Below are 16,238 nucleotides of genomic sequence, written 5' to 3' on the forward strand. Positions count from 1 at the left end.
AGACGAGGAACACATTGTCTATATAACTTTTCTATATAAGTACATGGCAAGTGTATATAGACATGTCCTCATCTGAGAAGATGGAGCGCTCCCACTCCCCTAGGTACAGGTTGGCATAGGTGGGGGCACAACAGGTCCCTATAGCCACTCCCTGCACCTGGAGGTAGTGGGAGCCCCCAAAGAGAAAGATGTTGTTTGTCAAAATAAAATCCAACATTGATATGATAAAATTATTAAGTGCCCAGTCATCCGTACCTTTCTGGTCAAGAACTTGTCTGACTGCAGATATCCCCTTGTTATGTGGGATACTATTGTACAAACATTCCACATCTATCGAAACTAAGAGGGCTGACTGGGGGATTTGTAAATTCTCAATAATTTGAAGCAAATGCAAAGTGTCCCTTGTGTACGAGGTCAGACTAGAGACGTGTGGCCGTAAGTAAGAGTCTATAATCTCACTAATGCCCTCTGAGATGCTGCCATTCCCCGAGATGATAGGCCTCCCTGGGGAATCGTCCAAACTCTTGTGCACTTTAGGAAGCGCATATAGTGTCTGGAGTCAGGGAAGCCTGGTGCGGGCATAATCCCAGATATCTTTGGTGATGATACCACGTTGGCCCGTTTCGTCAAGCCGGCGATAGAATTCAGAGTTGGACTTATCCACCAGGGAGGCAGATACCCGTCTGTACCATCTCGGGTCTTGCAGAATCTTGAGGCACATTTTTTCATAATCCTCGTTGTCCTTCAGGGCTTGATGGTGATAAGGGTGTTGTTTTGGAGGGATTAAAGGGCTGCTATCTGAGCCGGGTTTAGATTGGTATACATGTTTTCATTGCCCATGATTTGTAGGTCTTTGGTAACTTGTTTGACAAATAGTGCTAATACAGGGTTGGAGTTAAAAGAGGGAAACTTGGATGAGCCCCTATGAAAACCTGATAAGGGGGGAGCCGACAAGGGCTCGACTAACTGTTCGGGATCCTCCTCCTCATCCAAGCAACTGTCAAGACCACTCTCCAGCAGCAACAGATTCAGGTCTTTGATAGCCCTGAAATCTGCCACTGTGAGACCGGGCTGGACAGCCATCTCCATGACAGGAGGCTTGGAGTATAAGCTTTTAAATAGAAGACGTCGGGCAAAAAGATGGACATCCTTCACCACCTCAAATTTATCTACCGATCGAGTCGGACAAAAGGATAAACCTAAAGACAAAACCTCTCTTTCCTCAAGGGTGAGGGGATGAGAGGATAAATTAATAATGTTTAAAGTTGAGGTTGACTCTGATTCAGGTTTTGGGTGTTTTTGGTCATATATGGTTCTATTCCTTTCTGTAAGCTTACTTTTATTGTAGGGTTTTTCTCCCTGTCTAAAAAAAGCCTGTCATCCTGTGTGTTGGTTTTGGGCCTAGTCCCTGGTGGCTGATTGTGCCATCCTTGTAGTCCTAGGTCCGGCCCTTTGTGTGCCATTTTTTGGGCCTCCCCAGGGTGTTTTACCCTTGTTTTCTGATGGGCCCATTGAGGATTCTAAGTCCTTGGGGCGTTTCTTAGCATGGTGTTGACCCCCCTCATTGTCCTGGTAATGACGTTTGAAAGGATTACCCTTTCGTTTGCCAGGACAACGATCCGAAGAGGAGCATATGAGGAAGAGGAATTGGACTGTGAATCCGAAGTATAGTCCATCCCATTCGGATTTGGGGGCCTTCCTGAGTTACCTGGTTTCTCCTTGGGAATTTGTTCCCATTGTGCCACTTACTGTATTTGCACGACCCTCTCCAAAAGCATTCTTATCCCTCCAGAATTTTTTATCCTTCTTCTGGAGGGTAGTCTTACCATATTTCTCTAGATGTTTTTTCAATTTGGTTTCATGATTGACATATTCATTGTGGGTTTTAAGAGGATTTAGCTGGGTGTATATGCTTTTAACTTCCTCATCTAATTTGTTAAGTTGTATGCGATACTCCCCTTGTAGCAGTTTCATAAGGTTCTTGGAGCACTTGTTGAGTTCATTCTCCCACTTCTTTTTCAAATCCAAAGATATTTGATCCAGGATAGGGAAAATTTGTATCCTAAGACCCATCAGATTTATATTTTCCTTGATGTATTTGTCAAAGAAGTCTATATGTAAGTGTAATGATGTTTTCTTCTCCAAATTTTTGGTTAAATTGGACAATAAAAAAGAAAGATCTGTTTCTACCTGCTCCTTCTGATGGAAATCTTGTTGAATACTAGACATGAGGGCATCCCATCTAATAAGTCCCCCTTGATCTGACCACACACACAAAAAAAATGAATCTAATAAACGCAGACAAGGAAAAAGCCAGTAGGCTGGAGGTGAGAGATGCAGTGTCACCAAACAGCACTGGGTATTGCATATGCATCACACGAATTCCAGGAAATGAAAGGAGGGGGGGGGGGCACATGGGATTTTAATGGTGCCATAAACATCAAAATTACAAAAAAAAACATAAAATAAAATGTAAAATTTATTTATTCAATTTCAACAATCATAGCATTAAAAACTCTAAAAGAGTATCAATTGTTGTACAAAAACTCATATAGTGTATACATTAAAGCAACAGGTACTGCAGTTATAAAGATGGATCATGGATAGGTATGCAGTGTTCCCGAAACCAGGATGTCCTGTGAATAGGGAACGAAAAGGTCCATGTCCATCCAGAAAAGTTACATGTTTCGCGGCTTTGAAACCGCTTCTTCAGAAGTTTATTAAAGGGTAAACTATGATAAACAAACAAATACAGCGTCAATATCAGAAGAACATATTATTTAGAAAAATATACCATTGATTCCAATTGTGCTGCCAACAGTGCTGAACCCCACACAGTGCCACCAACACCACAGATGTTGAAAAGAGAGGGCATTCAGCCACATCAAAAGTCCCCCAGGTGAGTGTGGTGACGCCTCAAGGTAGAACACATCCATATCACATGGGCAATTAGTGGAGGTTTTAAGAAAGAAAGAGAGGATATAAATGGATAGAAGTATATTGAAGCCCCACCTGTGTTGTACTTAAAGGAAATATGAAAAAAATCATTTATATATAGTAGTTCCATAAAAACAACCAATGCTATGGTAATGGTAACTGCAATGGTAAATGCAATGTTCACTTATTAAATAATAAAATATTCAATTCAAGTTATTACTGTGACTATGGCGCCAGGAAGATCCCTCAGTATTTGCAGGCCACTTTCAAGGGCTTCTGTCTTCAGCATTAATGTCTCAATCGTTGGTAGGAGTGTACCATGAAAACAATTCTCTTCTCCCTGAAGTATATCCAAGGCAACTGTAAGGGGCTTCATCCCAATACAGTACTCCTTTAAAAACTGGTGTTCCCTTTCTGTTATCGCTGTCAGTTTTAATTTGGAGGAAATGGTGTTAAGGTCTACCATGGATATTTCACAGATTCGAGCCAGGGCATCATAGAAGGAATTCCATTGTGTTGTACAAGATACAAACAGCTTTTTTGACACCAACTCATCAACTGTTTCAGTAGCCAAAGCTGATCGACTAGTCTTGTTCCATAGGGCAGTACATTTGGCAGTAGCATTTCTATAAACAGCCTTTGTTGCAGATTTTGACAGCAGCCAAGTCCACATCTGTGCATGAAATCAGATTTAGTGTGTGTGATGCACATCTCTTCTCTGGTGGGGGGGGCAAAGTGATTACATCACCATCATTATCATCACCACCAGTTGCATGTTGAGTATCATTAATGTCTGTAAACGTCACCTCATCTTCATCGTCTTCTTCAGAATTACTTTCCTCAAGTGGCTGGTAACTCTTAAATGCTTTAACAAAATTAGAGCCATTATCAGTCACTGTTGCTGTGATTTTATGTGTTATCCCATATGTTGAGTGTATATTGTCAAGCTCAAGTGCTGTGGCGTCATGACTATGATGCCCCTTAAACCGTCTGCAGGCAAGAGCGGCTTTCTCTCTTTCCATGTTATTTGGATTGATCCAATGTGATGTCACACCCAGGTAACTTTTATTGTGACAAGTCCAGATGTCTGCTGTAGTTGAAATGTACAGTAATTCCTCAAATGACATTTTGAGCTCAATATTCATTTTTTCATATTCACGGTCTATGAATTTAGCAAAAGTGTTTCGGCATGGGGCAACCAACTTTCCTCCTCCTCGTATTGGTATTTTAGCAAGGATTGAGTCATTCAGAGCTGACACCACAGTGGACAGGGGGAGCGTGTTTTCAAGAACATACCTTGCAATCAATGTATTCAGCTCGGACTTGGTCACCTGTTGCTTGTTTTAACAGAGTGGGCCCGTCTCCTTCTCTAGCTGCATTCGGGGTTGGGTTAGCAGCAACAAGTGTCGTGTTAGCACGTGTTGATGTCAGGTGCTTCATAAGATTTGAGTTGCTTGAGGCAGACGTGGATAAAGTCTTTTTTCCTGGGCATAGGGTGCATGTTACATAAAAATTCTTGCCTTTAATTTCAATTAAGGAGAAGTAGTGCCGGTACTTCCAGTTCGAGAATGCGAACTTTGATTTTCCCCAGCTCATCGTCATTGTCCTTGACGGCTGGTGGTGTGGCACTGATCTGGTGGCTGACCTGAGCTGAGTCTGACTCCTGACTCCACTCCTGACTGGTATTTTATGTTTTTATTTTTTTTTTGGTACCTGCTGCTGGCTGGTGGTGGTGTGGCACACTGGTGGGGGGGGGGGGGGGTCTGAGGCCTGAGTCCTCCTGACTTAAGTAACCCGTATTTGTTTTTTTTTGGTACCTGCTGCTGCCTGGACTGGCTGGCTGGTGGTGGTGGTATGGCACACTGGTGGTGGGGGTCTGAGTCCTCCTGACTTAAGTAACTGTATTTTGTTTTTGTGTTTTGGTACCTGGACTGGCTGGCTGCTGGTGGTGGGGGTCTGAGTCCTCCTGACTTAAGTAACCATATTTTGTTTGGTTTTTTTTTGTACCTGCTGCTGCCTGGAGTGGCTGGCTGCTGGTGGTAGTGTGGCACACTTGGGGGTCTGAGTCCTCCTGTCCTGACTGTTACTGAGTCTGTGTGAGTTTTTTTTTTGTTTTTTGGTACCTGTGCTGCTGCTGCAGTGCTGCCTGGCTGGCTGGTGGTGGTGGCTGGCTGGTGGTGGTGTGGCCTGCCCAGGCAGGCACACTGGGGTCCATTTGGCTCCGTCCTCCTCCTCCAGGCCTGTCTTTCTGCCTGTATGCCTCTCTCTTCTGGCTGGCTGTGATGGTGCGGTGGTGGACTGCCTGCTGCCTGGACTATCTTTTTTTATATTAAAATACATTTTATTGCCAGGCTGGCAAAGTGGCAATGACATTGGCCTCTGGCTCTGCCCTCCTGGGCCTGGCGCGCTGTACTCAGAAGGAGTGTGTAGACTCCGCACTCTCTGCTCGCCTCTCTCACAGTCACAGAGTCTCCTCCTCCTCTCTCATCGACTGAGGCCAGTACCGCGGACAGCGGAGTCATAGAGTAATGGCAACCGCATTACCGTGAGGGGAAGAGTAATCAATTAGATTACTCGTTACTCTATAAAGTAACTGTGTTAAGTAACGCCATTTACTTAAACGCAATCACTACCATCACTGCTTATTTTGTAGATCTATCTTTTTTCCAGATTTAACATTTTCTTATTTTTCCTTTTAAGCACTTATTCTTGAAGTTTAAGACCCATTCTATTAAAGAATTCCAACCATTCTGAAACGTATTCTTCATCATCCAGTCCATCATGAGTGGAAACTTCCCACCTCAGGCAGCGCATGATGATTTTTTCTTTCAGATATTTCTCAAAAGTGGTAATATCCCACCACGTGTTTACTTGTTTTTCCAATGCATACCCCAAAGAAGTAAGGGTATCATTGAGAGCCTGTGAGGCCTCAGATATCCCCTCCTGAAAAACTGAATCTAAGTTCAGCTGTCTATTACTCAAAAAGTGTTTTACATCCATGGCAGCCGAGTATATAGAATATCAAATAACAAAAAAATGAGAAGCACCAAAGAAAACTTGATGCATTCACTCAGTGCTAATAAATGACATAAAGTGATTCTAATCAAAAAAAATCAAACACATAAAAAGCAGCCACTATAATATGAAAATGACAAATTTTAAATATGCTAGACATTTAAAAAAAAAAGGTCCAACATTAGTGGCGCTAAATAAACAAATAGTGCTGCAAATGAATAATGGCAGTCCTATAATCACAGCAGTCCACTAATCCGTATACAGTATTGCATAGCACCCAGTGAAAAAACGGTGGTTATAAATGATCGGGAAGGATGTATATGGCTAAAGGCAAACTTGACAACACCATCACCACACCTCGTGGAAGCCCTCTCCCTATAGTAGAAAACTCACCGCCAATAAAAACATATAAAGCAATAGATCTCGTATCATCAGATACTGGCACCGATCCCTTGTCAGGTTGATCCTGTCCACTCCAGATGGATAAAGAGGCATACAGACCATAGATCATGGGAAAAGAGGACAATGCATAGTCTAGTTTGTAAACACTTTATTAATCCACAAAACCCCCCTTTTCCATATGCACTTACATGGTAAGCAAAGATAAAAGGCAATGCATTTGGTGCTTCTCTGTTTTTTTGATATTTGTATTATCATCATTGGATTCATTTTCTTCTAAAAGTAGAATCAAATCTCTCAAAGCTCTAAAATCCTTCATCTTGAAATGTTTCATTTGTTCTGTGAGTTCCCTGTCTCTTAATCCTACATCTATCATCATCAAACATGTACTTGAATGTGAGGTTTCTAGCAAACAAGTACAGGTCTTTAATGACCTCATATTTATCAATATTCATAGCCGGAATATAAACTGTCTCAGTTTTTAAGACCCTCAACCTCCTTATCGGTGAGCACAAACTGAGTCAGATTGATGACACTGCACTCCGTAAATTCTGGTGTTAAGTTTGGGGTATAGGAATCACGCACATAACAAAAGGGTCCAATGTACCCTGTCTTGCTCCTTCAGGATGAGATGATCCTAATACGGTAGGCCCCTGGCTAAAAGGCATAGAGGTATTTCTATCTCCTGACATCTGTGACTCTGTGTTTCCACTATTCGTAGTGTGTCCTTGGTTTGTGTATTGTGACAAAATTTGAGATGTAAAGAGATGTAAAGCCTGTGCAGCTACTGGACCTAAATGTGTGCCTTTGTTTGTGGTATTCCCTAAATTACCATGTTTCGTGATGGGACGAGAACCTTCACTAATTCTAGTACTGACACCACTCTTTTGTGAAGTCTGAGAGTTAAAGGAACGCCCTTCATCTGGGCGTTTTTTAGAGAGTTGTGAAAAGTCATTAGCTCCACCAAAGAGATTCCTCTTCCGTGCCCCTGAGTGATTGCCTCCTTGTGCAGTTGGCGTAAATCCTTGTGGGTACTGCTGATAAAAAGAAGTAGAGGAATCAGATAGTCCAGATGTGCCTTCGGGGACATTAAACCAAGATTCATGGTGGCAACTATCAATATGTAGATAGCTATTTTTATCCACTGATTTAAAATGTATTTCTTGTCGTATTTCTAGGTCAAGTAAGTGTATTAATTTTGTGCTGATTTCCCATGACAATCTGATATTTTTTTGATTATCATTAAGTTTTTCCATAAATTAGGCTTTTTTCATCTCCCTCCCATAGGATCAGTACATCCTCAATGAACCTTTTGTACAATAATAAGTATTTGGGTTTATTTGCATATATCACTTGTTCCCATTGGGACATAATGAGCTTTGCTACACTCGGGGTAAATTTAGCTGCCATTGCAATACCTTTTATTTGTTTATAGCAGCTTTTTCCATACCAAAAATAATTGTTTTCCAAACTATAATCTAAGCATTTCAATAAAAATCTTCTTTGTGTACCTTTCATGTCACTATATTGCTTCAAAGCCTATTCTGTAACATTAAAAGCTTCTTGATGATGGATCATGGTGTATAAGGAAGCTACGTCTGCTGTTGCTAGTATTAGGGGTGTTGTTCTCATATTGATCTCCTCTATTAACTGAATTAGTTGTTTGATATCACGGAGGTAGAATTTAGTCAGTTGTACCACAAGCTGGAGAAACCAATCAAAAACCAGCCAACCAACAAACAAACCAAGGAAAATGGTTTTTCACTTTGATTTCCGGGCTGTCTTTAAATTAGGCCCTCTGTAGGCTGATAGTTTTCATTTCCATCAAACCATGTGGCATCCTTTGGTTCCTAATACATTACCCCCACTCCATATCAGTTTAGATATCCAGCATGGTGTTTTTTCCCCCATTGATATTCAATGTGTTTTCAAAGTGTTTCTTACATTTTTTTGAGCAGTGTAAGATAAGAAACTAAGCTAAAAAAAAAAAAAAAAGCTTTGAGACACGTATATAAATGGAAAAGAGGGGAATATAATTTGCGCTTGGAACACACTATGTATATATCAGCAGATTAGGAACGCAGCCAACCATAAAGGTAAGATTATACACCCAAAAATACAATCGAAAAACAAGGTAGCTCCAATATAATAAGTCAATCAACAAAAAAAGTCCATCGTTTAGTTGAAAAGGAAATATATCCAGCATCAATAGTTAAAATGGAGTATAATTCATAAATCAACTATAAAAGTCCATATGAAGTTGAAAGAAAGATACGTCCAGCACCAGTGAATAGAGGCAGATGTAATGCATAGATCACCCAAACTGCTTACTGGACACACATGACCCTCAAATTATAGAGTGGTCATATGGGGCAATGATGATAGATATCCATATGTTGTACCTTAGAGTAAGAAGGAGACTGGAATGGTATAATACGTTCCAAGTAAAATGACATTTATTAAAAGCACACTCACATGGATTCAGTAGGAAGCCGGCATGTAAACAAATGGTAAAAAACAATGGTACAAGGCGTGCTGCTGTCTGACGTAAGAGTCCCGCCTTACACATTTCGTTATTTAATTGACGTCATCAGAGACGTGGCCTGTCAGACGCAAGCACACTCTAAATAATAAGGTGCGTAAGGCTAGCGCTTAGGATTATATCTGAAAAAATTAATATAGAAATATAAATATTAAATAAGCTGCTGCTGGTAAAAAAAAAAGATGCCTTTTTTAAAACAGATAAAATATTAGAGTACCTGCGCTGCTTATCTACCAAGTAATTATTATATGTGTAACAACCAAATTAATCATTAATATTGTGCTCAAAGTGCTAGTGCTTAGACTATATCAAATAAAACAATTATACAAAGTTTACAAATGATGCAAAAATTTCTAAAGTGACAACCAATATATGGGTGAATAAATCAATAAATATATAAATAATTAAATATCTTCTACAATAAATTCTTGTGATAAAGTTCATATATTCAATCAACCAAGTGATATTAAAGTGACAGTCTTTGTGCAAAACAAAAATTTCGAAGTGCTGCGTGCTCATATAAAGTGCCGGTGCTCAAAATCCGCAGGTAGGTGCTCCCCTCATGGTCCCCTACTCACCAAAAGCCAAATTATAAACTGCTTTAAGGATAATCCTTGGTGGTGATAGCCTTCGAGGGACCGACAATCAATCGGCTTATAAGATACTCTGCAGCTCACAACTTCCAGGTATTGCTCATAAAAAAGAAAGGTGCTATCATCGTGCAGTATATCGGAACTTTATTAGTTGCGCATATTAAAATGACACTTACAGTGTTGCTGAAAACAAAACGCCTTTACACAATCCCACGAGCCGCCAAACAAATGGCCGTGCTCTCCGCCCGTGTCCCCGGAAACCGGAAGTTGGATGTGGTTGGACGTGACGTAGTACGTATTCGGACGGACGGCTCCGCCAATCAGAGCGTTATCAAAAGCGGGTGCTTCACGAGCACGTATTACTATTTATATGATTTACATGAATACAATATTGCGGACACCTGGAGGAACCAGGAGTAGAACACCGCCATCTTGGGACTCTCATTATGATAAACTTCCTGTTAATCGCCATCTTATTACACCCTTAACCCTCTATAATGAGCATATAGGTACCGACCCCCTTCATTTGTATACTACTCGTAATGCTATATACCATAAATAATGAGGGTCTTTCTCATTTCGGTGTCTCCTTGTAGCCACTACAACATATCTAAATACATGTATTCCATATTCACAAACCTTAATAATAATAAATCTAAAATCAATTCATATAGCTACACTCATAATAGACATATAAAAATGTATACACCTCACAGTCTTCCCTACTTTATAAAATTTATGCATAATTTGTAAACTTTGTATAATTGTTTTATTTGATATAGTCTAAGCACTAGCAGTTTGAGCACAATATTAATGATTAATTTGGTTGTTACACATATAATAATTACTTGGTAGATAAGCAGCGCAGGTACTCTAATATTTTACACTCTAAATAATACTGGCTCCGTATATGATGCACCAGGAAGTGCGCCACTATTCCGTGAACTCCGGAAATGGAAACCACAGCGTTTCCGCTGGATGTGATGAATCACATAACCGGTGTAGCGTGAAAATTGATCTCCCTGAGAGATCAGGTCTCCCTACCGCAAGTGTGCATGCACAGGATTTCCTCAGAACAAGTCGAGCGCCGATCTCAAAGTACCTTGCTATGATTAACCCATAATGAGACGATGGCTGCAGAGGGGCGGAGATGACGGGGAGATGCACTTCTCTGGCAAAACCTACGGAGCGAGTTACAGCGGGCGGAGGCAGATCGGTTTTCATGCAAACTATGGAGAAGATTACAGCGGGCGAAGGCAGATCTGTTCTCATGCTACGGATCTGCAATGTGGAGTACGGGGAGATGCACTGCTCTGGCTGAACCTGCCTGGCTACATATGAGACCTCATCTCACATTGGTACTCAATGTTAATTTAAACAGTAGATTAAACTAGAACACTTGCCAAGATGTTAATTGAAGTTATGAGAATAAAGTGCAAATATGGAGCATCATCCTGCAAAATAATTCACATTATCGCAGTTAAAGTGTTCTTAAACCCACAGCATCAAAAGTAAAGCATGCTTGTTATATGCACCATGGAATAGAAGTGGTCATCCTGTAAAAAGGCTGTCTGATCCTGTCTTCGCTGATTCTCCTTTGCTTCCACAGTCGCCAATCTATTTGCTGTTAGCATTAGGGTCCCTTTGCACATGCTTAGTTCAGTGTGTATTGCTTTTTTTGGGGGGGGGGGGAAGGTACTTGTGGTCAACACAGGGCCAATTCGCACTGTCTAAACAAAGTCAGGGTTCACACAGCCTGATAGGACAGTCAGAGGAGATTAAAAACTTCTCCTACAAGCTTTAACCAGACGCTGATAGAAGTCCGAAAACTGCGAAATAATGCAGATGGGGAAAAGGTTTTTCGCAGTTTCCATTTACTAAAATGCATGTCCATGTTATGTTTACTGTGTGAGACAAAATATAGTGAATACTGGCTCCTGGATTTAGTAAAACCTTTTAACATTTTTAAACAATTGTTGAAGTTTATACAATACCTCACTTTCAAGCTCCATTCCTGGCTGCAGTCTCTGGATGTCGTCATCAAAAATTTTATACGGTCCAATTTTTGACCGCAGTATGTGTCCAGTGTTGTTTTTCCAAGCTTGTTGTATTTCTGAAGGATTTTAAAAATGTATTAGCTGTGTTATCAATCAAGAAATATTGTCACAAATAAATAGAATATTTTTTACATATATATTATGTAATTACCTTCCATTGGGTTTATATCTGCTGGTAATATTGAGATTGGACTCTCTACATTAATAGTTTTTGGTGATTTTGTCAGTGCCGTCTCCATCTTTTCCTCGGTTGCCTCTTGGGCACCTATTGTTTTTTCGTTACGTTTTTTAATGTGGTCAATGTGCACCTTCCTTTCTTTCCCTTCATTGCTCTCAACCGTTGCCTGCTTTCCACAAACATTCACTAATTTAAAGGGCCCTTCATAATTTGGCTGCAATTTGTCCCCTTTCCTTTGCCTACATCTCATGTCGGCCACTAAAACCCTATCCCCATTTTTTAGCAACACAGCATTATCAGTTTTTCTCTTCCTTTTTTGTTTTTTTTCAATCGCCTTGTCCACATTTTTTTGGACAATCTCAGTAATTTGACTTTTCATTTTTATCCCCTCATGTACGATTTCCTCTTCAACAGTTCCTTCAATATCGTACTCTTCATACTATAAAAAAAAAACACAGATACTGAATTTTAAAATGTTTCCTATGTGTCTAATACCATTGATTCCTAAACATTTGTATTACTCTAATCTATCCTCCAAAAAACAAAAAAAATTATAACATCTAACATGCAATAGTTGGAAATATAAAGTTTTATAAACCCTTACTTCAGACAGTACACTACAGACCTACTGTACTAAAAAATGGTCATTTCGTATGCAGCTCACCATAACTATACGGATAGACCTAAATTACTCATTTAGAGGAATGTAAAATTACAATTCACATCTGCTTTTCAGTAACAGACTATTTGTCACTCTGGCTTTTGATAGAGACCACACAAATGCCCCTTTAGGAAGCGGATTGGCATGTGGCCACTCGGAGAGAAATGTGAATCTGAAGCCCTGGCAGAGTACCCCAGAAGAGAGGATTGATTGATGCTCTTTGCAAAACTATTACACACAGAAGGTAAGACCTTTTATTTAAAAATAAAATGTATACTTTTACAATTGCTTTCAGCTAAAAAAAACACGCACACCACACACAGTGTCAACTTTTTCACTGATCGTGTGTTCCATTAGCTGCAGAGCATCATTCCTCTATCTTTGTATTTTTATTATAGAATGGTTGGTGTAGTGATAAACCGCTATGTGGGTGTCCATGTATACACATAGACCTGATCAGGAGCACTGGAAATTAATTGTTGCGTTGCCTGGTAAAGGGGAAGAGGGAGCAGACCGGACCAATGGTGGATTTTCAGAGTAGTGAATTGGCATCTCCTCTACTGTATGTTCAAAATTATTGCACAGAAAGGGTTAGCATAACATCTATTTTTTTAGTTGCAAGGTAAAAAAAAAAATAAAAAATGTCTTCTTGAAGTCCTCAGTATTAGAGGAATACACAATTTAAATAGTAACATTCCATATAAATTACACCATTGTAATTCATAATTAACCAAAAAGATTTAGCTTAGATGATTTGAACATCAATTTTTTAAGCTCAATTAGTAATTACTGTAGATAATGCCTGCTTCCTTTACATAATAAAGAGAAGTACAGTGAAAGGTCATTTGATTGTACTTGTCCTGTAATCACTGGAGTGAAGTTCACATGTTTTCAGCTGACAGCGTTCTGAAGTCCGCTGTCGGCTGAAGTCACAGAGCCAGTGCAGGCTCAGGCAAGATCATACAATGAACTCTGACAATGAACTCTGGATCCACCCACATGCTGGGACTAGTTCAGCCTCTCAGCGAACTGCTCCCACCCCTCCACAGCCAAGCTCTCCAATGAGGGAGGAGGGAGCAGAGCAGACAGATGCTGGCTCACAGCCTGGAACTACCTGCTCAGGCAACCCTGAGAACGGAGCGATCTGCAGTGTTAGATCTCTCAATATTAGAACTGGCGGAGGACTGATTCTGCATCCACCTAGGAAAGTATAAATCTGCAAAAAATAAAAAAATCCATCCTTCTCTTATAATACATGTAATGACAATTATAAATTTTGATACATAGTTTAAAATTGTATGTGCCCTAACTTTGTTTTTTCACATGTCTCATTCTTCACACCACAAAAAAAAAAAAAAAAATGTTGCCACTCACATTAAAATCAGTTGGAAATCTGGCTTCCCTTCCATATAACAGGAAAAATGGTGAATACTTGGTGGTGTATTGTTTTTTACCTCGAAGTCCAAATAACACGGCATCTATGTACTCGTCCCAATTATCTGTTTTTTCTTTAACTAGTTTAGTTAGTGCCCTTTAAAAAAAAAAAAATAATAATAAAATTAAATTTTTTTTTACAATTGAGTGAAGAAGCAAAATTTAAATAGTATTCAGAAATGCATTGTCATTAAAGTTTATTCCATTATAAATTGTGAGAAACAAATGTTTTTGTGGAAATTTTTCAGCAAAAATGTACTGCTTAGAAAAGTACATTGAATATGTTAGTTTTAATCTAACATTGCTTAAAACAAAAAATATCTTGTTGAGGCTATTTGTAATCTTAACCACTTGCCGACTGCCTAACGCCGATCTACGTCGGCAGTCAGCCCCTCACAGGAAAAGCGACGTCGCTAGCCTGTGAGGGTTTAGGGAGCGAGCGCGCGCCGCCTGAGGCGCGCTCCCGCACCCCCCCCCCCCCCCCGCGCGTGTGACCGGCGGACCCCATGTCCGCCGGTCACTCGGCGATCGTCGGGGGAGAGGGAGAAAGGCAGGCAGCTTGTGTAAACAAGCTGCCTGTCATTCTCCCCTGTGTATGAAGGATGATCATACGGTTCTACTATGTAGAACCGTTGATCACTGTTCATACATAGGAAGCCACAGCCAATCACAGTAGAAAGCACGCCCCTAGGGACACACATAGCCCCGCCCTTTCAAAAAAGTTAACCCCTTCACTGCCAGTGTATTTTTACAGTAACAGTGCATATGTATAGCACTGATTACTGTAGAAATGTCACTGGTAACCCCAAAAATGTCAGTCAAGGGTCCGATCTGTCCGCCGCAATGTCGCAGTACCGCAAAAAAAATCGCAGATCGCCGCCATTACGCGTTAAAAAAAAAAAACAACAACAATGACAAAAATCTTTCCCTTTGTTAGTAAACGTGATAACTTTTGACCAATCAAAATACGCTTTTTGCGATTTTTTTTTTACCAAACATAGGTAGCATAAAACAAATTGGCCGAAAATGTTAAAAAAAATTTAGATTTTTAAATTTTTTAGGGGGGGAATTTCATATAAAAAAAAAGTGAAAAATATTGCTATTTTTGCAAAATTTACGCTCTTTTTTTGTTTATAGCGCGTGATCAAAAAATCGCACAGGTGATCAAATACCACCAAAAGAAAGCTCTGTTTGTGGGAAAAAAAGGACGCCAAATTCGTTTAGCTTGTCCGTTAAAGTCACGCAGTGCCGATTCGCAAAATAGGCCCTGGTCAGGAAGGGGGTAAAATCTTCCGGGGCTTAAGTGGTTAAAGCAGTTGTATCCCCTAGACAATAAATAAGAAAACATACAGGGCAATGGCATTATGTACTAGTATGCATTGCATAGTAGCACAATATGAAATACTTACCTTATAACGAAGATCCTGCACAGTCGCCTGGTCACTGCAGTGGGAGCTGACATGTTCCCTTGGCGTCTCTTCCGTCTTTGGCGTCTCTGGCGCGGTGAGTGGCCAGAGCCGCAAAGACACGCGGGATTTCTCTTTCCAGCAGGGAGCACTAAAGGTTCCGCAACATATGCCGGACCTTCAGAGCGCATGCGCCGCTGGTGTCAGCAGATGCATGCAGGGTGAATATCTCCTAAACAGTGGAGGTGTAGAAGATATTCATTTTACCTACAGGTAAGCCTTATTATAGGCTTACTTTTTGTTAACAAGTTAATAAAGCAGCGGACACAACCTCTTTAAAAAAATCGTCTTAACCCAAAAAATAATTCTTACCTCTGAATGGTGCCATTCATTTTTTCTACAAGGCCATTGGTTTGAGGGTGGTAGGGCGCTGCAAATTTTCTTTCAATTCAAAAATATTTACATAGTTCACTATTCAGCTGTATAACACCAAAAAACGATTACAATTGCAAGAGAGCTAATGAAAATGTTAATAATGCCATTTTAAAATATATTATATAGAATTGTTAATTAAATGAGCAATAAGGAAAAATATTGTGAACAGTGAGAGAGACACAGAGTAAATAAATACTTATTAAACCAAAAAATTAAGTAATTAGGTCTTCTTAAATGATGTGTACTGTTACAGTTTTGTATTACAGTAGAAAGAATACTTGATATGACTGCAGGCGCATTTAAATTCGCACATTTTTTAAAAGTCAACAATCTTATAGAATTACAGATTTGACTTTGGGCAAAATTAGAATTTAATTGGTTAACTTACCTCATTTACAAATTCACGCCCTTGATCCGTCAGCAACCTTTTCGGTGCTCCCTGGCGCATAATAACGGAGAGAAGCACTTTGCTTGTCTCTACAGCAGTTTTATTTTGGAGTGGGTAGGCTTCTACCCATTTAGTATAATAATCCACCATTACGCATAAATAACGATGACCGCGCTTGGTGGGGACAAGTGGA

This window comes from Pelophylax lessonae (genome assembly GCF_965119305.1).
Source record: "Pelophylax lessonae genome assembly, chromosome: 1".
NCBI lineage: Eukaryota > Metazoa > Chordata > Amphibia > Anura > Ranidae > Pelophylax > Pelophylax lessonae.